The sequence below is a fragment of the Miniopterus natalensis genome, chromosome 5, assembly GCF_054644295.1.
Source record: "Miniopterus natalensis isolate mMinNat1 chromosome 5, mMinNat1.hap1, whole genome shotgun sequence".
Taxonomy (NCBI): domain Eukaryota; kingdom Metazoa; phylum Chordata; class Mammalia; order Chiroptera; family Miniopteridae; genus Miniopterus; species Miniopterus natalensis.
Window position 1 is genome coordinate 33,703,804 of NC_142085.1, and position 25,993 is coordinate 33,729,796.

Here is a 25,993-nt window from a genome sequence, read left to right on the forward strand (position 1 = left end):
TCAGACCCTGCCCTGGATAGTTTACATGTATCATTTCTATTCCTACCAGAAAACTAAGCAGTGTCCACATAAAAGGAAACTTAAGATAAACAACTTACCAAAAATTGTATCAGTGGTAGTGTTTGGATTTAAATGTAGGTTTGTACAGAGTCTTAATAAGGGGAAAATTGTGTGTGTCTGTAAAAGTATCTAAAATTGGGGGAAAAACAGTGTTTTACTTTGGTTTATAGCTCCTTTAGCTACTTAATAAATATTTGGCTAAATGGATTCTAATTAAAAATGATTTTATTTCCTATAGGTGTGAACATAGTAGCATTAATAGTAGATTATTTTTGCCCTGGCCAGTGTGGCTCAGCAGTTAGAGTGTTGACCTGAGCACCGAAGGGTTGTGGGTTCCATTTCCTGTCAAGGGCACATAGTTGGGTTACAGGTTAGATCCCTGGAGTTGATGTCCCCCCCCCCCTTCCACTCTCTAAAAAGCAATGAAAAAAGTATCCTCAGGTGAGGATTAAAAAAAAATTTTAATAGTAGATTATTTTTCCTGGCTTAGAAATTCTCTTTCAAAACTATTTGGAAACCTCTTATAATTATTCTCAGGAATTGGATCATGACTCTAATGAATAAAGGAACATTTTAGGGAGTTCTCTTTTGTAGAATAACAACTTTTTCAGTAATCCAGTATGGGGCAGCGTGTCAGTTGCTTATTGCTGCTTTATCAAATTACCAAAAATTTAGTGGCTTAAAACAACAGAAATTTTATTATCTTACAGTTCTGGAGGTCAGAAGTAGAAAATGGGCCAAGATGCTGGTGGGACTGTGTTCCTTCTGGCCACCCTGGGGGAGAACCCACTTCCCTGCCTTCCCAGTAGCTGGGGGGCTGTATTTACCTCTTGGCTCCCAGCCCTCTTCCACCCCAAAGCCAGCAACAGCTTTCTCATGTGACATCTCTCTGACTCGGACTCTGTATCTCTCTCTTCCTCTTATGAGGAGCCTTGAGATCATACTGCATGCCCCCTACCCCTGATAATACAGAATAACCTTCATGTTTTAAAATCAGTCGATTATAGCAAACTTAATTCTACCTGCAACCATAATCCTTTCCTTGCCATGTAACAGAGCGTACAAGTTCTAGACCTTAGGACGTGAACATTAGGGGTGGGGGTTGGCAATTATTCTACTTACAACAGGCAGATTTAGATTTTGTAAGGTCTGAAGTTCATGGAAAGCCTTCTTTAAGAATATGAACAAAGAAAATTACAAATATAAAATTAGACACTAAAGCACATACTTATATATAATGAGGAAAATATGATATAAAACACAGACTTTTAAAAAGGCAAACTGCATAAATATATTTCATTTAACCCAAACTAATTTTATGTATCCTCAACTGTCTAATATGCCCGTCAAGCAAACAAAACAGCTGTGTGATAAAAATGCCGTATTCAAAATTTCCATTTGTTTTGGCTAAATTAAAAATAAATAGGTAGAGCACTTACCAAAATTATGTCTTCACAGTTTGGTTTCTAACCAACTCTTTATTCGTTTTTATTTATGTCAGTTTTTCCACTGGTTCAGTTGCCCAATTCCTTGTGTTCTGTAAGACATGATGCAAGAAATATGGAATTTGGGTCCCGAGGCCTGTACTAAAGTCCTCCCTTACTTATTAAGGATCTAGTATGTGCCAGGCACTGTGCTGGACTCAGAGGGTACACTAATAAGCAGGGTAGACGTAGTCCTTGCCCTCATGGATCATACACTGTCACAAAAATACAGACCCAGGAAGGCCATCTGAAGCACACTAAGTGGTCTGAAGAGGCGAAGGGCCCTGTGAAGGTCCCGCACGGACTGGTGGCAGTGAGGTTTACTCCGGGATCTGAGAGAGGAGGCAGGGATCTAGGCAGAGGGCAGCAGTGCAGGGAAAAGGAGACGATTCCAGGCAAAAGAAATATTATGAACAAAGACCTGTAATGGGAAAGCTGCTACTAATTTTGAGAGGTAAAAGAATGCTGTAGTGAATGCAGAAAGGGAGAGAGTCGTGTAAGGCCATCCTTAAGAGTTGGGACCAAGTGCAGCAGGGCCTTATGACAATGCCTAGGGTTTTGGTTTCATCTTAACTGCAGTAGAACACCACTGAAGAGTTTTCAACAAGAATGTGCAAAGATCTGATTAGCAGACTTGAAGCATTTCCTGTCTGTTTTGGAACATGGAACAGGGAAAGGGGAGGGGGAGGGGGAAGGGTAGAGGCAAGGAAATGAGAATGAGAAGTATTTGGAGTTGAAGCACAAAGACTTGTGTTATTAACCACCTTTTCCCCCTTCAGAAGGATTCCAGTGTGTATGCTTTTTCCTTGACGATGACTCTTTTTTTAAAAATGTTGTTCATTAAGCATCATTTAAGACATACAAAAAAAAAGTAGCAAGCACACCTGATTGGCTACTTTTATGCTGAGTGATACATTTATACTCTGTTTCTTGGACCAGGTGCTTGCATTTTATTTCTAATTGTATAATGAACATAGTTTCCCTAAATACGGGCATTTCAGGCATCAACAAACTGAGGAAGGGGATAATTGGAAAGTTAGAAATTTCCTTCTGAAGTCATTCCAGGCCTTCTTTAGCTGAACGTAGAGGTTCTCTGATTCAGCACTTGTGTTGGGTGGGGGAGGAGGGGCAGCCTCACCACATGCAGCCTCCCATTCTTGTGGGCTTAACTCATTCTACCACTTTTCCTGATCATGGAGGTACTCGGTGCCTTCCTTACCAGCTTCCAGGGGACATACCTCGTCTTTTGTCCACTCTGCTGATATTAACTTCTGCACATTCAAGCCTGGCCATAGCCCAAGCCCCCGCCCCTACTCCTATTGATGTAACTCTATTCCGGATCCCCTAGTTTTCTGCCTTAAGATTGGCAGTGGCATAGTTTCTGTTTTCTATATAATAGTTGTACGTTATCAGTAACTTTGTCACACCCCAGTGCCCCTTCTGATATAGTTTCTGTCTGTGCTACATTATGACAGGAAGCATGTCATTGGGATACGCTTCTCTGCTGATTGAGGTATAATTATACCTTTAAAAGCAGTGAAGATGGATAGCCATATAGGAGTTTGCACACAGTAGAAAATGTGTATCTGAAGGAAGCTCTACTGAGTGTGCACTCCCCACATGCTATCTGTGGAAAGTTCATAATTTACATCAAGTAAAACTTGTGTCATTCTAATCTTTATGAAATACTAATCGTATGACTAAGAAAAATTTTTCCACATTTCCCAAATATTGGCTAAACCATGTAGCTCTCCAGCCTTGTAGAATAGAGTAAGCTTGTCTTTTGGCAACTGTGTTGGTTGGGCTTCCCTAAAAGCAGACCCTGAGACAAAGATTTCATTACAATCTTTGAGAGCTAACCCCAGGGAAGCACCAGTATTGCAGGATTGTAGGGAAATGAGACAGGGAAAGGAAGTTAATATAAGGTGTGTTATTTAATAGTGCAGTACTCTGGGCAATTGGGACTTAATCCCTTTGGGATTCTGTAGGAGACAGTATAGAGGTGTTTCCCCGTAAGGGGAAGAGGCTATAGCTCCCATGTGTCATTGCCTGAGGACTTCTTCCAGGGTCCTTAACTTCCTGGCACTTCATGCCTCTTTTCCTTGTAGGCCCAGCTGGTGACAGCAATTGGAAAAAGCCCTCAGCAGACAATTAGTTGCAAGTGGCTACAGTGAGACACCATCCTTGCAAACAAAACTAGTGAGTGCCAAGGAGATATGGACAGGGTGCCAACAGCATCTGCTACTGTGGCCTTCTACCCAGGGCTTCCACTTAGAGTTGTGCAGATTAGGCTTTGCACAGAGGCGCCCAGCTAGAGGGGGTCTCTATAGCACCACCACAGTTAAAGAGAGGCAGCTGTGAGTTTTTTCCACTTTCCTAATTTGTCCAAATGAGCAGCATTTGCCTCCTCTCTCTGTGCCTTCTGTTTCCCATTGGGGCCCTCTGGCAGGACTTCACTGTTACCAATATTCCATCTTGTCCAGGGCATTCCACAGGCATATGGCTGCCCTTCTCTGTCAGTACCCTGCACATACACTCCATGATGCATAGTCAGTTTTCAGTAATGTTAGTGCCCATCAGTTTCCAAACCCAATTAATTAGTTTTCTGTATACTCTTAACTTTGGTCTGTTACATAGAACACATCTTATTAAAGAGATTCTCTAATCTGGTGCATTACGTTGTTAACAAAGTTCAGATGACTTTATACATATCTCCCTTTGAGGGCAATTGCATGTTATTCAAGGGATAGAGTTCTCATGGTGGGATTTCAGGTGTCACAAGTGGGATGTCACCCCACCACCCCTCTTAAGGACATCCAAAGGAAAAAAAAAAATGCTGGTAATGAAAGACTGACCACATACCATTTTACATTTGAAAGTTTTATTATTGTCCCTTTTCATTACTCTAACCCCAAATTAACTTGCTTCAATTGTGCCAACAAAGGTGCCTCCATAATGCGCAAATATCTCCTGATGCAAGAAACCCAGATAAATACCTCAAGTTCTAGAGGCAGATACATTAACAAGGTACCACTAGGCAAAGCTTTTGAGTTACACGGGCTTCCATTCCTTGCCATTTCAATTTTAATGACAGTCTAATTAGAACTCCAAAATATCACTTGTGGCTGCTTTAAGGCAGGTTTAGTTTAATTTAACTTGTATTTAACTTGCTCTACGCCTTATATATATGCTGACTATACAATGTATCATCCAAACTGGAATATCTTTGAGAGCGAAAAGGAGACACTATTAATAATATGTTCAAATAACAGGCATAAACCAGGATTGTCCTGAGTTAGCCAAGAAGTACACTCACCCTACTGCCTTTTACCTCCCCGTGCTCTTGACACAGCACTGGAGGGAAGAACAGGGAAAAGCAGGACACCGGGCTCAGTCCTCGGTGCCGCTCTGGAAGTAAGGAGGAACCCCAGGAAATAACACTGTCGTTCGTGGCAAATGGCTCTGTTGCTGCCATGTTCCCCCGCTAAAGCGGTGTGTCATTCAAAGAGCTGAAAGAGTACGAAGGTTTCAGAGGACTTGGATCTTAGTTGGAATTTGTTTTTGTTTGGGGGGGGTGTTTTTTCTGGTGCCGACAGTTTTACTGCGTACCAACTGCTGCTTAACTCTTGAGCTCCAGTTCTTGTACTTATAAAATACAGCAGCGTCAATACCAGTAAAATATGATGAGGGTTAATGGAAATGTGTGTAAAGCACTGAGCATAGGGCTTGGCAGGTAAAAGTGCTCGACAAAAGCTGGACTCTTTCTTTTCCTAGGCAGGCAGGAGGGTGGGGTGGGAAAGGTGCGGGGAAAGCGGCTGACGGCAGTGAGCGCTTGATCGGCGCACCCCCAAAGCGATAACCTTGGCAGCTGGTGTGTATCACACGCGCCTTGCAAGTGCCAAGTGGGTAACATGCAAGAAATCGCTGTGGGACCTTCCTCTTGCTCATGAGAAAACCCTTTGATAAGTTTGCCCTGGAAATCATGTATTAGCCCTGAGCTTTACTTCTCTAATATTTCTTACATAACTAGGGAAGCCACGTAGAATTTAAGAAAGTAAGCAACACATTTTTATTTGATTTCATTTAAATGGCTTCATATTGTAGTTTATTTAAAATTGTGTCACTGTGTAGCAGTTTTAAAATTATGGCTGTTTAGCAGTTTTCAAATTTGTGAGATGATACATAGCAAATTACCATGTGATTTTTTTTCACTTTGTGGTCTTATAATAAGCTACAGAAAAAAACACTCTTGACAGAAGCGATTTAATCATAGTGTGTATGTGTGAGAGAGAGAGTGGTGAGGGAGAGGGAGAGGTGGGGGGGAGGGAGAAAGAAAGAAAGAGGGAGGGAAGGAGGGAGGGGAGGCTCGCAGAGGGCTCCCTCCGATATTCCTCTCAGAGACACAGCACAAGTTACTTAAACCAGGTCAAATCTCCTTCGGCTTTCAGTCTTGCCCTGAGAACAACTTAATGCTGATTCTTAATTTGTTCAAGATAAACAAGGTAAGTCTGTGTTACCTGTCTGAATTTACTAAGTCCTAACAGGAGTCTGTTAGTTAATTTAGAACTTTTCATAAAACTAAAACCAAAAGCCTAATTTCTGTGTTTGTCTGAAGCTCTCAGTGATGTCTTAACAGTTTTCAAACAAAGGTCGTGTTATGCTTGAGATTACTAATAACCGAAGGAAAAATAAAGATGTAAAAATTGTTATGTGGTATTATAGAAGGATGTTGCTATTCTAGGTATATTTATAAAATTACAGTGTCTAAATATGATTAACTTTAAACCCATACTTACAGGATTTTAATGTTGAATTTAAAATTGAGCAGTGCTGCAACTCACTAGTGCCAAAACACACATCACAAAGTTATATTTTCCTTGAAAGCAATTTCATTTCTATTTAAAATTGTGTCAACTGTGTTGCATATCATATAGACCATTCATGCTCAAATAAATGCAAATATTTTATATGGACATTGATTTTGGAATTATAAATCATGTTTCCTATTTGAGGCTCCAAATATTTTCCTTTCTTTCTGTTATGTCAAGGACCACGAAAGGGTAACATTTTTGTGTAAATAACTTATGATGACTCATATCAACTGTGCTATTTAAGATAGTTTATACTTTTGCCCTAAGACTACCTGTTTATGAACACCTTGCCTGGCAGTATTTCAGATAAAACAATTAAAATTCTCAAGTAAGAACTATGTCTTAATTATCTTTAGATCAGAAAAAAATCTATACATGTTAAGAATGTAAAGAAATTTCAAAAATAGACTTTATTTTATGCTTTCAGATAAATTATGAGGAGAAGTGCAATCTGGTAATTTTTTTTCTTAATTTTTTTTCTGATTCACTCGTGCTGATGTCAGACACAAACAGTCTGGCTGAAATTGCAAGTATTGTTTGTCATCACTGGAGTTTATGGCAGAGCCGTTCTGCGGATGCTTTGGAAAAGGACAGTCTTATGTATATTCAAAAACAGTGCAGTTCTCCAAATACTAAGCATATAACCTATATGCTCAGATAAAAACAAGATTTATCACTAACTTCCTTTCTTCCTTTCTTAAAAAAAACAACAAAACAAAAATAATCTAAATCAAAATCTGATGGAGGACATTTGAAGCACTGTATATGTTGTCAAAGAAGAGTCTTCCACTTATTGCTTATGGGTTTTATTTTACATTTTCAGTTTATATTCTGAGTAATACTTGCATGGAATTAATTTCTCATTTAGTTTCAATTAACACTTAACACTAAACTTCAGAAGCAGGGCTTATCCATGGAAAGAAGGCATAAATACACTTAGAATGGCTGCAATACATTTGTGATTTATATCTGTCCCTCCCCTAGTTCCTTACTTAGTTTAAGTCATTTGTCTTGAAAGGAATCTCAACATCTGCTTGGTTTTATGCCATCATGTGAACCAACTGAGTGAAATGTCCTCTTGTTACGTATCTGTGCTTATTATTAATGGGCAGCAAGAAATTATTTTTCTACCAAAGTAAAAAAGTTGGTTTATTTTTCTCCCACTTTAAAGTTGGTATAAGACCAACAGTACAGAATCAGTGTGGTCTGGGATATTTTTTTACCCGATTGACCAATTAACAGAAACCACTTTGGTCTTGCATGAGTGTGTGTGTGTGTGTGTGTGTGTGTGTGTGTGTAATACTCTAAGCTTTAGTTCCTGAGTCAGTCAGCAACTTCCTCGATGAACATTTGCTGAGCCCCACTCTTTCCCAAATTCCTCAACAGGAGAGATACAAAAACGTGTATTCAAATGAAAAGTTACATGTAAGTGAAAGATTTTATTGAAGGTCTGTCACTCTAAGTGATTTCATAGAGCAGTTCATAGTCAATTACCAATTTGTTTATAGCAAAATAATCAACATAGGGGCTTAGGGAGCAAAATCACTGCCACTTGGACTGGTCAGACTATGTTGTCAGTGGAGATGCTTAAAGGACTGGGAGGGGAAAGACGGGAAGCGCATCTGAAGTGGGTGGGATGGTAGAAGGAAAAGCTTGGAGGCAGAGTGCCAGCCCATAAAGAGGGCACAGGATGGAACCAGCGTGGCTGGAGCAGGAGGTTGCTCTGGAGTAGAGCGAGGTAAACACGGCAGAGTCAGTGGGAGTAGATTATAGGAGCACGAGGCTGTGGGAGAGCCAGTGGGGAAGGAGCAGGAGACCAGCACCTGTATGAAAATTAATCTGTTGTGGCTGTACAAGCCCAGTTCGAACGGTAAGAATCTCAGCATGGACAGACCAACTGAAACAAGAAGGAAGGACTAGGAAGAGGCGATGAGGCAGCAAGTGGAACAGAGGTGGCCGTACGGAAAAGGGAAGTTCCTTGAACAGAAATGGGAAATTGGCGGGGAAGGCCGACGTGAACCTCTCCCAGTCAGGGTTCAAGCAAGCTGCAGACCGTGGATAGAACCACTGCAGCAGGGAAACCCCCCTTCCGCTCTTAGGGCCTTTCAACGGATTGAACCCGGCCCATCCAGATCGTGTGAAATAGTCTCTCGTATTTAAAGTCAACATGTTATGAACTCGAATCACACCTACAGAATACTCTCATAGCACCTAGATTTGTGCTGATTGAATAACTGGGGACTGCAGCCTAGTCAAGCTAATACCTCATAAAACCATCAAAAACCTCCAAAGTGCTATAAACTCCAGGGTGCTTGGTAGGATTTCTTACACGAAAATGGCCAGAAGTATATTAGAAATTCAGAACTGAAACCCAGTAAAGTATTGATATGGGAGATACCCTGGTGGAAGTTTCCACAAGGAGGTGACATCCATATCAGTCAGGAGAGTTAGGGAGATTCTCAGAGCAGGCTGCAAACTTCTAGGTCAAAAATGAATTCTGGGGAGAAACCATTTTTAAGAGGCCGAATAAAGAAGAGTTAACTAGCCCTGGCCGGTTTGGCTCAGTGGTTAGAGCGTCAGCCCGCGGACTGAAGGGTCCTGGGCTTGATTCTGGCCAAGGGCTTGTACCTCGGTCGCAGGCTCAATCCCTGGCCCAGGAGGGGTGCGTGCGGGAGGCAACCAATCGATGTGTCTCTCTCACACTGATGTTTCTCTCTCTCTCCCCCTTCCGCTCTCTCTTAAAAGCAATGGAAAAAATGTCCTTGGGTAAGAATTTTAAAAAGAAGAAGAGTTAACTAGAAGATAAAGGGATTAAAGAGCTAAGAGGACCCTTGCTTGTCCTTTTCTTTGCAATACTTTTTTACTGGTTTCCAGAGATTTCCAAGGGGGCAGGAACATGGCTGTGGGTCCCCCACTTTCCTCCTGGACCCAGAGATCCCAATAGAATTTGCACTGTGCAAAAGCCAGTGGTTTCTACTGTGAACTTTGAAAGTATAGTTTAAATAAGATTGTAGATACTTCAGAGATATGAGATATATATTGCAGATAGTAAGATATTAGAGGCACAGCTCTTCTGATTACTGAATGGAGAGGCCTTCTGGGGACCTCTGCCCCACAGTCTTGAAAGCTCTTTCCCTTCCTCGTCTGTCCAGCAAATTTTATTTAACCTTCTAGGTACATCTCTAGTATCTCCTCCTCTGTGGGTGGTGCCTTAACTCACCCAAGAGAGATGTTAGCTTCATCTTATGTCCCCTCACTCAAGACGTTAATTTCATCCTCGCCCAGGCACGTTTTACACTTCATACCCTGCTGAAATAGAATTGCTTACAGGTCCCCTCCCCCACCAGACAGGAAGCTCCTTTCAATTTTTAATTCACTGGTGCCTATAACGACCCTATTTAAGTGTTTAATATAGTTTAGGGAAATGAAGGGTGGGTAGGTATGTGTATATGAGAAAACAATGTGTAGAAGGCAGACCAATATATGTTTATGAACAGTTCGTGTAAGGAGAAATTTTTGAAGTTCTGGGGTTTTAAAAGTAGGATTTAAGAGAGTAAGGTGAAAAAGAAGAGAAGGGGGCATTCATGGTAGGAATTCTGCAGAGGAGGAGACAGATACCATCATCCTAATACAGGGAGGAGGAGAGGCTTGTGTACAGGACTGAGTTGGGAGGAAGGGTGGGAGAAATCTGTCTTCCCAGGAGAATGAAAGGCTAATGGATGTGAGGTAAATTAAAATGTGCCTTCTCCTAAGAAGAGGAAATATTTCTTGATGTGAAAATCCTGAAATTTTAAAACTATATCAATTTAACTTCAGTCTGAAGCATTTAAAGCACTGTAACAGTGAAAACACAATTACCTTTTTCTATGTGTGTATGTGTGTGTGACTGAGGGTCTATTATGGGTAGTTCTTATGCTACTTCATTTAATTGACATTTCACCTCTGTGTTTCCTCCAGCCATAAGCTAGCCTAGTGTTGATTACAAATTCTGGTAAGTTCAAAATACGGTTCCTTCATCAAGACGTTGGAAATATTTGCAATAGTGGAATTTATTAATATAATTATTATAACCATGGGTTGCAAAAAAGCCAGAATATTATTGACATTGCATTGTAATGCCCTTGAGAGGAAAATAGAAAGGGTAAAGAGAAATATTTCATTCCACAATTGAAATTGCTGGTATGTATTTCATGGTGTTTAACTTTTACAGAATTCGGCACCATCTCACAGGAGAATTGTTTAATGTATTCCTGAGAAAAAATTTTTCACCTATGCCTTCTGGTATTACATCTTTTTAATTTTTAAATGTTTTTTGCTTTTAACTTAGCAAATAGTAGATGGAAATTTCAGATCCATAAAAAATGTTGTTTTCTTATTGATTTAGAATTTAGCTCCTTATTATCTTTCAAAAAATAGGAACTTATTTTGTGGAGACATACAGCTTAGGTGAATTTACCAAGAATATAGGGTCATACAGTGCTGCTCTCCTATTGTACTTTTTTAGGGGAAATGTCAAGAAGCATTTGTGAGAGACTTTTACTATAGAACTTCAGAATTAGATTTGCAAACAAATCTTCCTGTCTCTAAGGAGAACACCAGGACTAAGAGTGATTTCTCTGAACTGTGTCCAATCTGCAGTGATTGGGTCCCCATTCATTTCAAGGACACTATATATAGCTGCATCCACATTCCTCCACCTGTTACATAACAGTTTATTGCAGCAGAGAGATGCTCATGTCACAGGTGGTTGGAGATTTGGCCTGTTAAAGTGCAAACAAATGGAGTGTGGAAATGCTTGTTCTTTCCGAAACGATCTTAGGAATAAAGGACACTGTCCACTCACTGCTGCTCTGTTTTCATGATGAGACTTTATTATTATTATTATATTCTTTTACACAATGGAATTGAAGTTTCATCTCCAGTGAAGGGCAGACAGAGCTTTTGGAGCAGAACGATTCAGGCTTTAATCTCCAGTGTGGCATTAAGGAGCTTGTGTGATCACAGGGTAAGTGTCCAACCTTACTCCACCTGGGTTCTTTAGACAAAGGATGAGATCACTTTATTTTTAAAGTCCTGGTGCTAAGTTTCAGATTTATTCTATTCTAAAATGGATCCGTTTAACCCACCTATCATATACATTTCAGGATTTCAGCTCAATGTTAATTTCTGTATTCTTCCAATCCTTACTTGATGTGGATTGGGGATAAATGTTGCCAATATAAGGTTAGTTTACTACTTTAACATTGCATAAGCCTCAAAATATCTTAAATAAAGCCTTTAATATTCTTACAAATTTACTTCTGCTCTAACAAAAAAAAATTCAGGTTTGTATAGCTTATACCAGAGTTTTCCTCATGGAAAAGAGTTTAAACTCTACAGTTTGGGCCATGTTCATTTGTTCCCACTTGTCGAAGTGTAATATCTTAGTCTCTCCAGGCTGCTATCACAAAAATAGCATAGACAAGTTGGCTTATAAACGACAGAAATGTATTTCTCTCGGTTGGGCCTGGGAAGCCAAGACCAAGGGGCAGCGTGGTCAGGCTGTGGCGAGGATCTGCCTCCTGGTTCAGGTGTGACCGTCTCTCTGCTGCAACCTCACACAGAGGAAGAAGCGAGCAGGCTCCTCGGGATCTCTTTGATAAGAGACTGATCCCATCCTCGAAGGCTTCACAAACCTCGTGACTTAATCATCTCCCCCAAACCCCACTTCCAAATGCCATCACATTGAGCCTTAGGTTTCAAACATGAATGCAGGGCCTGGGGGGAGGGCACGAACATTCGGTCTATGGCCTGTGGCTAAATCGGAATCCAGCAGTTTTGCGTGGTTAACGCCACATGCTTCTCTTAACCCCTCAGACTATCAGGACTGTCATTGTTCTACAGTCAGTTTAGTCAGGACAGTGCCTTGAGAGTAATAAGCAACATCTGAAAAATGAGAGGCAGATAGTAATGGACTTTGCTAAGGATGTCAAATTATCTGTGAGAAGCGCATCATTCCTGTCTGTTGGTGACACACTCACCCCACTCCAGCATAGACACCTGCTTAGGCACGTTCATCGTCTGCCTACAGAATCTTTAAATGCTGTGCTTGACATAGTTTAGCCCATTCCTTATATTCCTCGAAATCCAGGGAATGCAGTTATGGAGGTTGGTAAACCTTGGTCCGCAGATTTCCCTTCCCCGGCATAGGTTTTAGGCTGTTACTGTGTTATATATTTCAAGCTCTTATCTACCTAAGTTTCTAAAGATGGAAGCGTGAAAATTAATGACTCCAAATTTTTAATATTCTGTTTCACCAGTTTTCACCACCAGACATTTTCTCTTTATACCCTAAGGGTTTTTTCCTTTTGCTCTTTGGATGTACAACTTCATGTTTTGTTATTTAATACGAATTCTAACCGCAGCAGTAGAAAGCAACCGGCCAATCGTTTCTCAAATCTCTCAAGCTCACAGGCGGGATCAGATTAACCCTTTTGTACATATATGATCCTTGTGCCAATCATGGAATCACTGATTGTTTGCCACACGCAGCCAACCCCCGTTAGTCCCTAGACCTGTGGGGCCGCGCCTCGAATTGCCGCTGTTCACGGCACTGGCCCATGCTGCGCTTGCTGTGCTCACGCTTGGAGGTGCGGTTTGATCTCAGAGCCAGCCTGAAATGAAGTAGCCAGAGCATCTTGCTTCACAGAGACCAGCTGGTCAGAATCACGTAGTGCTGGTGGCCACCCTCACTCTTGTGTCTTTTTTTGCAGCAAGAAAATTGGTCTCTTCTCTCTCTTCCTCTCCCCACTCCCTACTTATTAATTCCTTCTCCTCTCTGCTCTCCGAATCTGCAAAATTTCTCCTGAATTCACTAACCTAACTCCTTCTATGCCTACTAGCTAATCCCAATACCGAATCCCTCTCTTAAACCATAAATCACCTTTCTGATCACTCAGTAAATAGATTTAACTTTTTAAAAATTTTAATTCCAATCCTGTAGAATAGGTATGTTATTAGAAAGAAATTAAACTGATGACCTAACTTGTACCAACCAGATGTGGTTGGTAAGCAGAAATCCAAATAAACCTCTAATTATGATATAACAAACTGATATGAAACACTTCCAGACGGTGATATCTTGGGAGAGTACAGCCACCTTGAGTAGCTCTTATTTTTTTCACAGTTGGTTCTGCTTCCTCTGTGACACAGACTCTCCCAGGGTTGTGCGCAGGTTTCTAGAGGCGACAGGGCAGGCCAGGCAATGAGCATGGCTGTTCTGTAACGGAGACACCACTTCATGGGATCTCTGCAGTGCTTTCCTGCCGCTGACTGCCTAGAGTTTGCTGGAGCACATGTTTGTAATCTTTGCCCATGGAATTAAAGTATCCCATCTGCCAATAAAATTCTGAGTGTCCTTATTGATAACATGGAAACTAGGTTATTTTATTTTACTACTACCGATACTAAAGATACCTCTATGACCACCAATATCTCTTACCTTTTTAATTTTATAAATGCAAGAGAAAAGAGACAGCTGCTAATGCCTCTGAATTTGCTTTTCCATTCTCCTGAAAATTCTGGAGTTAAGAAAAAAGTATTTTCAATTTTATAGTTTTAAAAAGGCTGATCCCTGTGCTGCAGTTTTCTTTGGAGTCTTTGCTTAAATCAAATCTTAGTAAATAATGTTTTCACTCTCTGTTAAAAACCCAGTTATGTGAGGATCGTAAACCAGACAGTACAATGTGTGCTAGCACACCCTGTCTGATTCCTTGAAGTGTTAGGTCTGCTGTGCTGCTCCTGTTTCTCTGCTGCCCTACTTTACCCCACTCAGTTTTCCTGTGGAATATTCTTTCTGGGTCCTTAGGCTAAACAGTCCCCACAGTGCCAGTGCCAGCGTACAGATCATCAGCCTGAGGGACAGACAAGTGAGGACCGAGTCTTCAGAGATGTGCACGCCCAGTAGAGCTGTACTCCTACACAGCCCCTCGGTTCTTCTTGAAGTTTCCTGAGTCGATGGGAGGAAGAACTCTAGGAAAGAAAATAGGATTTTGTGACTCACATAGGATTTCCTTGGGTTTTTATCATCAAAATATTTCACAAGTGTTTAGAGCTTGACCAAAACTCCATACAAAAATACCCAACAGATTTCTTCTAATGATAATTCCTCAAAAGGATCAAAGTACGGAATTTGTTGTATTATGAAGCATGAGACAGTTTTATAAATCAGGCTTTCCAAGTCCCTGACCAAGAAATGAAAGCCCACCCACTATCTGTCATTTAAAAGTTATAAGCTGAGCTAACAAAATGCTAAATAAAAAGTTCTTAGTTTCCTACTTTGACAAAGTATCTTTTTGTCAAAGTAATGGCCAAGGAGTTCAGGTTTTGATTTAGATTTCGAGTTCTGTGCTTGAACTTGACTTACCCCATCTCGTAAGATTTGCTATTCAGCCCTTTCTGTTCCCACCCCTTGGCTCTGTCTTGCACCTCGAGGGGCCTTGCACGTATGTCTAAGTTTGCCTGTACCCACTTGGGCTTCAAGGTGTGCACATCGGTGTTGCTATCCATCCTCAGTGGCTAGGTCTCAGAAAGACACATAGGCTAACTCTGCATGTGGACTTGGGGCCATCTGGGCAGGAAGTTCTAGGATCTGGAGGCTTAGTTCAGAAGGGCAGACATGGGCTCCAGGTGGGGTGAGATTTGGGTGGGTACATCCTCTTGATCCAGGGGGAGGGGAAGGCTATGTGCTGTGTTAAGGAGGTGAGGCCATAAGAGGGCCAGGACAGGGCCCTTTAAAGCACAAGCAGAGGGTTTAAGGGCTTGCTGATGATCTTCTCACAGCACCTTGTATATAAAATGTTCTTATTAACTGTCTGTATTTATCAACACATTTTGTAATTTGATATTTGTCAATTTTTACTTTATATGCAAACCCTTTATACCCATCCAGTGGGTTAGGAAGTCATGACCAATGCTGAAGGGAATCAGAAATTCCTCTTTATGTGATGTTTGCCTTTCAGAGCGAGTCAAGCACGTTGTATTCTGTCCCTGTAGCATTTACATGGACAGTATGTATTCCTGCTTTTCAGTAGTTGCCTTGTGAGTTTTTCTAAGTTTATACTTCCTTCCCTCCCTCCATACAGACACACACACACATGCACACATGCCCTCTGCCTCTCCACTGTGGACTGGGGAAAATCTAAGCCTGAAAACAATAAATAAATTCCTGCTCTGCTGCTGGGTAAAGCTACACTGAGTCCCCCAAATCAGAAGCTACCCAGCTGCCCCTCAGCACCCACTGTTCCGAGAGCCTGAGGCAGTGGCTTTGCATTTCAATGTGGACTGTCAGTGATGACTACCTATATATGACAGGTCTCTCCCATATCAGTCCTAAGCCTGTTTCAGTTTCTCTCAAGAACCCCTGCCTGTCTCTTAAGTTGTCCTGTTGAGTCTCCTCAGGAGAATTTCATATTGCCACATAGTTCATATTTCAAATCAGATCATTTCAGTTTTTATTAAAATCCATCTAATTTGTTTCAGCAAGTGTGGTGAGAAGCACAAGAAACCTGTTTTGTTTTACAGAATATAGAAAAAAATCCTACTCATTTTTTGTGTGATCTCAAACTCTCATTTCTGTGCATAACAACCAGTGCAGTGTAGTCATCGTCACACCATAGGGCACTTCACACATGCATGTTTGTTTCAGAACGTTAAACTCGGGAAGGACACCTCTGTTTATTGTACCCTGCAGGGTGCCTTATACGACAACGATATTTAATGAACATTATCTATTGCTAGATTCTCCCCCTCTAACCCCACATTCTCGGAGACTTCACAGGGAAGAAACATCTCCATCAACTGTTGTTAGAAGAGGAGCCTATTCTTTTAAATATGAGACTACTCTAGAGACCCTGCTTAATAACCCAAGTCTCTCTCTAAAGATAAAGAATAGAGAGTACTCTTCACAAAACTACTCTTTTATTTTTTAAATCCACACTGGGTTTTATTTAGAATACTCATCACTATGACATCGGATAGGCTGCTGTAATAAGACACCCCTGGGTCTAGTGGCTTAATCAAGACCATCCTATAGTAGCCCAGGTGGACAGTTCAGCCTGCGGCTGGTGTGGTGGCTTCATGATGTCAGGGACCCAGGCTCTGCCAGCATTAACAAGTGCTCCCGTCCTGAGGCCCAGAGTAGCTGCTGTAGCTCCTGCTCTTGGGATCCCATGCCATCGAGAGGGGAGAAGACAAGGGGATGTGGTCCGTGCTTCACTGGAAGGATGGTGGAAGTCCTGTCTCTAAGAGAAAGGGTAAGAATGGATACTGGGGGCATGAGCAGTCTCACGACGTGGCAACTTAATCCTGCTCCATTCTGAATAGTAGTTTGAGTTCAGTATGAGGCACAGAAAGATGTGCTTTGAGTAGAGCAAGGGGAATTGGCACCATTCAACTTGGAGATGTAACCTGTGCAAAATACTTTGAGGTCTTGTTATATGAGAATAGGTGACCTTATGCAGGTGCCAGACACTGTGCTGGGTGCGTTCCGTGGACTGTCTCATTTACTACTCAGTCTTAAGAGCGGAGTATCATCACCCCCCTTCCTCATTTCATTTCATGGAGGAGGAAGGTGAGGCCGAAGGGGCTAAGTAAGCTGCCCACAGGCACAGAACCAGTAAGTAGCACTCAGAGCCGGTGCTCGAGTCCAGACATTCTGATCCCAGAGTTGCCCCTCAAACCACTTTCTAACCATCCACCCCGTGGAGTATGAGGCTGCCTTTTGAAATTGGATAGGAGGAAAGATCCCCTAAATAGCAAATATCTTGAGTTTAAACAAAAATTTTACAAAGAAAACATGAAACATACAATAAAACATTTGCTTCTTTCTAGGTTTCAGCCTGAAATATTGTTTTATTTGTACAGTCAGAATGGAAAATTGTAAGGAGATAGTCCAGGTTTATACTTAATAAATGAAATCCAGTTTCATCTCAAGTATTGATTTAAGCCAAATTAAAAGAGTAAAGAAAACAGATTTGATCTAAATGTGATATATTTATTATTTAGCAAATAAATTGGAAGCCTTATTTTTTGAACATCAAGAGTTATTAATAAGTTACTTAGCTATACTTATGTAATACTTCAGACTATTTTTTAGTAACGGTGACCTGAAACCAGTCCATCCTAGTGTTCGGGGCTTATTCTCATCCTCAGGCCATATCAATTGTTTTTAAATCATCACGTTTATTAAATAAGAAGATGACTTTAAAGTGTTAAAATAGCAGTATCTACTCCTTAGATGTATTAATTTGCTAGGGCTATGATAAAAAAATACCACAGACTGGATGGTTTGGACAACAGAAATTTAGATTCTCACAGCTCTGGAGGCTGGGAGTCCAAGATCAGGGCACGGACAGGTTTGGTTTCCGCCGAGGCCGCCTCCTTGGCTTGCACCTGGCCACCCCCTTGCCGCCTTTCACCTGGTGGTCTCTCTGTGTGTCCTACTGTCTTCCTGTAAGGACACCAGTCAGATATGATCAGAGCCTCCCTTAGCAGCCTTATTTTAACTTAACCACCCCTTTAAAGGCGCTATCTCCAAACATTTATATTCTGAGGTGCTGGTGGTTAGGACTTCATCCTGTGAATTTGGGGGAGACAAAATTCAGTCCATAACATGGACATACTTGGAAGCGTTGAGGCCATGAAATCAAACAGTTTGCAGCAGTGAGAAGTTCAGCATGTAAAGGTTCCCCCTTCCTTACTACTTTGGCCAAAACAGGATGCAATATAAGTGGTATGTTTCAGTGACCGTAAGCCTCTTTACTTAAATTTTTTGGCAGCCTTGTTGAGTTTAACATGCAAATTATTTAAAAGACCATCTTGACCTTGCTATTGCTTACATTTTCATCAGATGGGCAAGAGGAAAACTCGATGTCACATTAGCAAATGCTTTTCTGAAAAGATCAACTGGGATTGAGTGAACTGAGCAGATGTGATGGGCAGGTATTGCTGTCACTCGTAACCGTACCAGGCTTCTTCCCAGAGAATAACTATTAGTCACAGAAGGGCGGAAAAATAAAGGTCAGTGTTCAGCATGGATGAATCCCTTTTCTGAAGCTGCGTCTGTGGAGAACTGAAAGCTCATGGCAGCAAAAGAAACCACGTTACCTCCTTGGGGGTGTGGGTGAGGATAACTGCATCGCTGGAAAATACAGTGTTCTGAAAATATCATCCCGGGGGTTTATTCTCCCCATCTCACAAAGATATTCTAAATGATACTATTTTAGCTTCTTGACCACTGTGTTTCTTTCATTATAAATCTCTGACAAACAGAAAGAGGAAAGAACCATTGTAGACCTAACGGCTTGTGGGATTAACCTGGAGAATAAATGAAGGAAAACCATAAAAGTCAAAGTACCACCATTCCGTTTTCTAAAAATAACCTTTAGACCTGTGAAATGTTTACAAGTTGTACTTTCCTGGCTTGGCGTTAAATCTATTCAAAAACCTTGGCACAATGCAAAACGGGGCATTTTTGTTTGTTTTTTTTAAAAAATTGTAGCACTATTAGAACAGACTCCTAATAAAAATGCCCAACTGTGTGGTTACCACAACACTCGAGGCATTTGAACAGCCGGATAATTTCTCTTAAAAAATGATTATTAAAGATCTATGACAACATTGCTGTATCATTGTATGTAGTACAAAGTGCAGCCAACTCTTTGGATCATTTTGGTACTGGGCAGACTGGGACAATGAGATCATTAAAAATAGGTTAATAATACAAAAGCCACCCAAATGATACGTAGTCGTGCACCTTGAGAGCGCTGGATGAAAACCCCTGTGTGGTTCCTCCCCTTGCTTACTTCTCTAGCTGCCCAGGCTCACTGTCTTTACTGAACTCTGGTCGTTCTGGAAATGTAGTCTCTCAAGGGACCGTGCTGTTCACCATCTCAGGACCTTTAAGCACGCTGCTCTCTTGGTCTGAAACACAAATCGCCCCTTCACCATCTGCATGGAGTTCAAATTTCCTTTGAAAGTCCCTTGGATACCAACCCAGTCTCATTAAGTCTAATATTACCAGTTTGTGTTGCTGCTGCTTTGTTGGAACAACAGATAAAGTAGTTGGTTTGTTTTTTACGCATCCTATTTTAGAAATCATCATGAGCACCAGATTTATCTTTAGGAGGAACTGAAACAAAGTAAAGGAAGAGAAGATTTGCATTTAGCACCTCCTGATCTCACCACGTACATGCTCATTTAGTGGCGCAGCAAGACTCACGCTCGCTGTTTAAATAGCCCTCTCTCTTCCTCTCCCCATATTATTGCATTTACATACAGTGAATACCTAAAGCTAAATACATATAAAATAAATCCTCTGTGTTGAGCTACACTGAATCACAGTCAAACCTTCACTTAGTCTCTCCTACTAGACCCTGACATGGTTGGCTCCGGGCCTTTCCTTTCCACACTTACATATACAGGCCAGGGCCCAAAGCACTCTAGACACTTTGCTTAACAGGTAAATGAAGGAATGACTGAACAAAATATATTAAACACAACTTTTCTGTGAACAAGATATATTAAACACAACTTTCCTATGTAAAAATAACTGAATTTTGTCACTGTACGTATATCACCGATCTCAGTTGTTACTCTCAGGGTGACCAAAAGGTTACATTTACTCTGTATTCTTTCTTCGTGAGTTAATAGAACATTACTGCATTTATCTTTTGGACCCAAATTTTTCAATCAATTAAGTGATTTTTTTTACTGATTTTTCCCCCCCAATTAGTTGGAATTGACTTCATTTGGCATTAGAGACCGCTTTGATTGAAAGATGATTTATTAGACATTATCAACCTCTCCAACCTGAAATTGTGGTGCTTTTCCCTGTGCATTTAATCATTCGTGTCTGCATGGAAGCAAGCTCTAATATCACACATCTTAAAAAAATTAACAACCTCCCTTAATCCTATGTGAATTTACAAATACTACCTCTCCATCACAATAAACCTTTTCAAAAGAGTCATAGGAGTTGTCTCTACTCGCCGACCTCTCATGCTGTCTTCTGAGTGGACATTCCTTTCAGGCTCCCAGCCCTACTTCACTCTGAGTCTGTTTCTCTTGAAAGCAGTGATCTCCATGGAGCTAAGCACTGTCATCATTTTTGTGTCTATTCCCTACTAAATTCAAAGATTTTTTTTTTTTTTACTTCTTGAAATACTTTATTCTGCACCATGACACTTCCCTGTCCTTCCCTGTACCTTAAAAGGTCTTTGTAGACTTCTTGACAGTCCGGATTTCCTTCTGGACCTCTAAATCCTACGCTTCATTCTGTTTCCTCTTTTTATCTGTATCCACTTCTCTATTATATTTAGTACCACAGTTTTTAATTTCATCTGGATCCCAATATCTCCTGTCTGTCTGTCTGTCTGCCTGTTTCCAGCACTGTCCGCATGGTTCTGAATCCTGCCTATTCTTTCTACTTTACTCTTCATGTGGCTGTTTAGGAAGCCCCTCAGACGTCAAAAAGAGAACTCATCATTTCCACCACCCACAGTCGGTTCCCTTTTCAGTGGCTGACACTATCATTCAACTAGTTACCCTAACTAAAACCCTAAAAAGTACTGACGCCTTTATTTTTTGGAACCACTTACATCTAATAAAGCGGGTACCGTAAGCTCCTCTTCAATGTCTAATCAGTGCCCACCCGCCTCCCTTCTCTCCTCTGCTACTTCCCTAACCTGAGCCACTATTCGTCTCTTAGGTAGGAAAGTAACTTTGCACACCTTCCCCCTGCTTTCACTTCTAGTTCCTAACATTTATTCTCCACACAGTAACTAGAGCGATCCTTCAAACACGTAGGTCGGATCATGACCCCGCCTTGGCTCCCCACCACTCTCAGTGCAAAATCCAGGCTTCTTTCTGGCGGTGCGGGTTCTGCAGCACCAGGTCCTTCAGCCTGTTCCACTCCATCTCCTCCTTGCCCACCCACATCGCCCTCTCGTAGCTTTCCCAGGAGAGCCAAGGAAGGACAGTCGCCCCTCAGGGTCGTGCACTTGCTGGAACATCCTTCCTGCAGGTGTTTGCATGGCTGGCTCCTTGTTTACATTCCCTGCCCGGCTGATCAAAAGTAACTCCTTCTACTGAGATACTCTCATCTGTATCTTGTGCTTTAATTTTTCTTCATGATGATTACCAAAATCTAAAATATCATATTAACCTATTTGTTCTAGTTGTTTATTATATGCGCTATCCTGTCTTATTACTGTTGCAGCTCCAATACCTAGAATGACGCCTGTTGGATTATAGGTACTCGGTGCTTAATAAGTATTTACAGAATGAATGAATAAGTCAGCAAGGTGTTTCTAAGTATAACTCACATCTCCAAAGATGAAAAGAGTATAAGTGCATATGTAAATGTGACACTTTGGGATATTCTGTGAGAGGAAGTTTGTTCTTCCAAAGTCTAGATAAAAATACTGCCCCCAAATGTTATACATTTTACTAAATTTTATGTGTTTGTGAACATAGAATATTAAAATATACTAGTTTTCTAATCCTTTGGTTCTTCGTATAATGCTTGGGACAGCCGGTTTAAGTCAAAGGTTTCATGTCATAATTTGATAGCAGAATTCATGTCTTTATCAGGTTAATGATTCTTCAATGGATACAAATAATTATTAAATAATGGTGGCATTGCCCTAGCCAGTTTGGCTCAGTGATTAGTGTGTTGGCCCTCGGAATGAAGGGTCCCGGGTTCGATTCCAGCCAAGGACAGGTACCTCGGTTGCAGGCTGGATCCCAGGCCCCGGTCGAGGTGCATGTGGGAGGCAACCAATCAACTTGTCTCTCTCACATTGCTCTTTCTCTCCCTCTCTCCCTTCCACTCGTTCTGAAAAAGCAATGGAAAAAATATCCTCAGGTGAAGATTAAATAAATAAATAAATAATATCAATGGTATTGTTAATTAGCATAATGTTTGCTAATATTTAATGGTTTCATGCATTATATTGATAGCAAAAATCATACTTGTATATAACATGTTTATGCTATAATTACAGCATATGAAAAGAGGTAGTTACAGTAATTCTACACATTTGTACCTGTATAGAATATATGTGATTTTTAACAAAGTTTTCAAGTGAACTTCTAAGCCCGTATGACAGCGTACTCATGAATATATCTGTGGAACTAAATTGTTGTTCTATTTGTAAAATAAATAAGATCAGATTCTGTGTTTTCCAAACTGTGATATGTTGGAGTGATCACAAGGCCAAGATTCTGACAATCAGGTTTCTAATGCAGCTTCTGCTAACTAGTGCGATGTTGAGCAGGTCATTATAGTCACCAGAGTGTAAGCTCCCTTTGGGCAGGGATGTTTGTCTGCTGTGTTCATTGCTCTATCACCAGCCTCTAGAAAAGGCTGGGCCCAGTGTAAGCGCTGAACAAATATTTGTTGCATGAATTATGCTTCGCCAAATTTACAGTTCCCACACCGACAAAACAGTTTTCCTTCTAATCCTTTTATTCTAAATTATTTTAGAGCCTTTATGAATTTAAATGAGACAGATTCATAGCTGGAACTATTTATTCAGCTTTTACCTGGGCCTTTATAAAATTGTTCAGTCCATCCAAGCTTTTTGCATTGAATATTAACATAAATAAGGCAAGAGCTAAATTGATTCACATTTGCCATCTTCGGAAGGACTAAAAAAACTTTAAAATTAAATATGTATAATTCAGATTCACAAAATTAAGTACAAAAGGAAGTTCAATAACCAACCTCTCAAATGATGTTTTTTCATTTATGTTTTGGAAGCTACGAAGGTTTAAAACTGCTTTAAGAATTTTGGGACACCCGGTAGATACACCATTCTTTAAGAAAAGTTGATATTCCAATTTAAAAAACAACAAACTAACTAATAGACTCTTCACTTTTAAAGTTTTTTTTTCTTTTCATTATTGAACAAATGTGTAATGAATGCCAACCATGGGAAACCTGTGCTGGGAAATGCGCAGAAATCAGGTCTTGACCGCCCACCTCCACATCCCCTGGACTGCCAGCCGCACACAGAGCCCCAAGATCAATGGCTACAGAGCCGCTTGGCCAGAGTCAACATCAACACTGAAAAGCCTGCTGAAGAAACCTCGAGAACTGTGTGCTACTGATTAGCTGCCCCCTCCTGACCACCTTACAGCCTCCCCACCACAACCACCAGGATTGATGCTTCTGGGGGGGGTCACTTTCCTACCCCCTATGGCTTGTGTGCTGACTCCATACCAGTGTTTAACGAGACCCTGACCCCTTTTTAATAAACCCATTGCTGCTCTTACCCTGTCACTCTCTATCCCCCATATCCTGCCTAACTTTTTCTTTTATGGAACATGTATTACCAGTCATGTATTATTTGTTTATTTGTTCACTGCCTTTCTTGTATACACACATGCTGGAATGCAAGCTCCAGGATTGCAGGAGATTTGTCATTTATCAGTATATCCCCATCACCTGGAACAGTGTGTGGCGCGCATTAGGGACTTAATAAATATTTGTGGGATGGATGGATGGATGGAAAAGTGAAAAACTGAAGGAATGTATACTCTAACCTGAATCTCCTCACTGCTGATTCAACTGTTTCTCCTCCAGTTTCCAACATCACCTCATCATTTAGATTTAAAGTTTGCCCACATTTCTTCTAGCCATGATCCTCAAAGAATTTGGTATCCCACCCTGGCTGGATTGCCTCATCCTGCCTTGTAAACATTTGTCACAATTCTTCTTGGCTCACATTGGTCATGTACCCGTGGGGCTTGCCCCTACCCCTCAAGTGGGATTTGGCCAATGTGTGTGCATGAATGACATGTTGCTCCACCACAGCGACTTCATAAAGGACCTACGTCTAAGAAGGAGGCACAGTATATAAATATATATACCAAAACTAAACAGTAAATGAAGACCCTGCCTTTGGTATGTGTAACCATTCTACAATGACAAGTCAATGGGCAAGACAAAGACTGGAAAGAGGAAAGGTAGAACATGCCTGTGCCTTCAGTGGGTAAATGGATACATCCTTATAAATGTTGGTAGGAGTGCAAGTTTCTATAATGTTTCTAAAGGACAGTTTAGAAATAGCTATTAAGTTAAACAGATCCTTACCCTTTTATTAGCATTTCAGCTTCTAGAAATTTATTCTATGAAAACTCTAACAACGGAAGACATCCCAGATGCTCATCAATAAGGAGATGGTTTACGTATGACACCACATAACTATGCAATGGAACAGTACAATCACTAAAAAGAATAAGCATGAATTTATTTGTATTATATAATAATTATATCAAGTGGAATGAGAAAATTGCACATTAGTAGTTGTGATGTGATCCTGTTACTGAGTTTATACCACTGATCTGCATACTAGAGATAGCAGTCAGCAATATTCACACGTCTCTCTCCTCAGAAATAAGTTCTAATTGGGGAACAGACAACAGACAATCAAGGAGCAGTGCTGTGAAGAAATACAAAGCATGGCAAGGGAGAGAGATTGGTGGGGATTGAAAGAAACCCAAATAAAATGAGGGAGGAAGGCAAGAAAATCCTCAGGGACAGCCAGTAAGGAAACTGGGCCTGAAGCACATGCTTGGAGTGGACCAGAAAAGTCAAGGGAAACAGTGAGACTGGACGGCAGTGGTCACGTGGGATGTGGGACGGGGTAGAGGTGAGGTCTGAGAGGCAGCCCCCGTCTTAGATGGCATTTTATGGGCCATGATAACAATTTTGGATTTTCTTTTAATTTTGATGATAAACCATCACAAGATCTTGAGTAAGGAAATATCATAATCAGACTTGTGTATTTAAGGAATCACCATAGCTCTTCTGTGGAGAATATTCAGTATTGAGTCCATATCACATAACCAATTATATCTTTTATTAGACAATTTACAAAAGGGTCGCAATGACCAAAAATCAGAGGAAAACATGCATTCTTTCATATGGTTTATTTAACAGTGTTTTAGGCACCTGCCTCACAGAGGTTTTATGAAAATTGAAAAGTTTACGTTTATATTCATGTATATGTAGCTTATGTATGTAGTTATGTACATAGTCCATTTTTCATATATTATTAAAGGATATTAATACTTTATGAAAAATTGAAATAAAACCAGAAATGCTTATAGAGTGTATAGATAAAAAAAAGGGTAGGGGCAAGCCCCATGGCAGATATTAAAAGTCTAATAGTTTGTCTAACCTTTTGATATTGCTCTAATCAGACAAATGTTTTAGAATTTCATTTCCATGCTGGGAATAGAATGCTGGTTAATGCATTTCAAAGGCGCTCAAGGAAGTTGCTCTGAAGTCCAAAGGCCTTGAGATAACTTTGAAGCCTTGGAATTAAGATAATACCTATTCTACCTACATAGGTAACAAGCCATCCTAAATGAGATCATGTACATTAAAGTGCTGCAGAAATTATTAAATGAAATACTGAGGCTTCTCTTCATGAGGGCCGCAGATGTGTGGCAGTTCTGGAACTGTGGCATTTCCCATGCCTGGTCCCGAGCGCCTCCTCTTTTAAAGGACGTGGCCCACTCATTTAGGTC

The 25,993-nt window shown here is 40.8% G+C and overlaps 1 protein-coding gene across 1 annotated transcript in view; it reads left to right on the forward strand.

Annotated features, from left to right (window-relative positions):
* The window catches only part of LOC107531617 (regulating synaptic membrane exocytosis protein 1), a 161,365-nt gene that overhangs the window by 124,620 nt on the left and 10,752 nt on the right, over positions 1–25,993 (forward strand). The window lies entirely within an intron of this gene.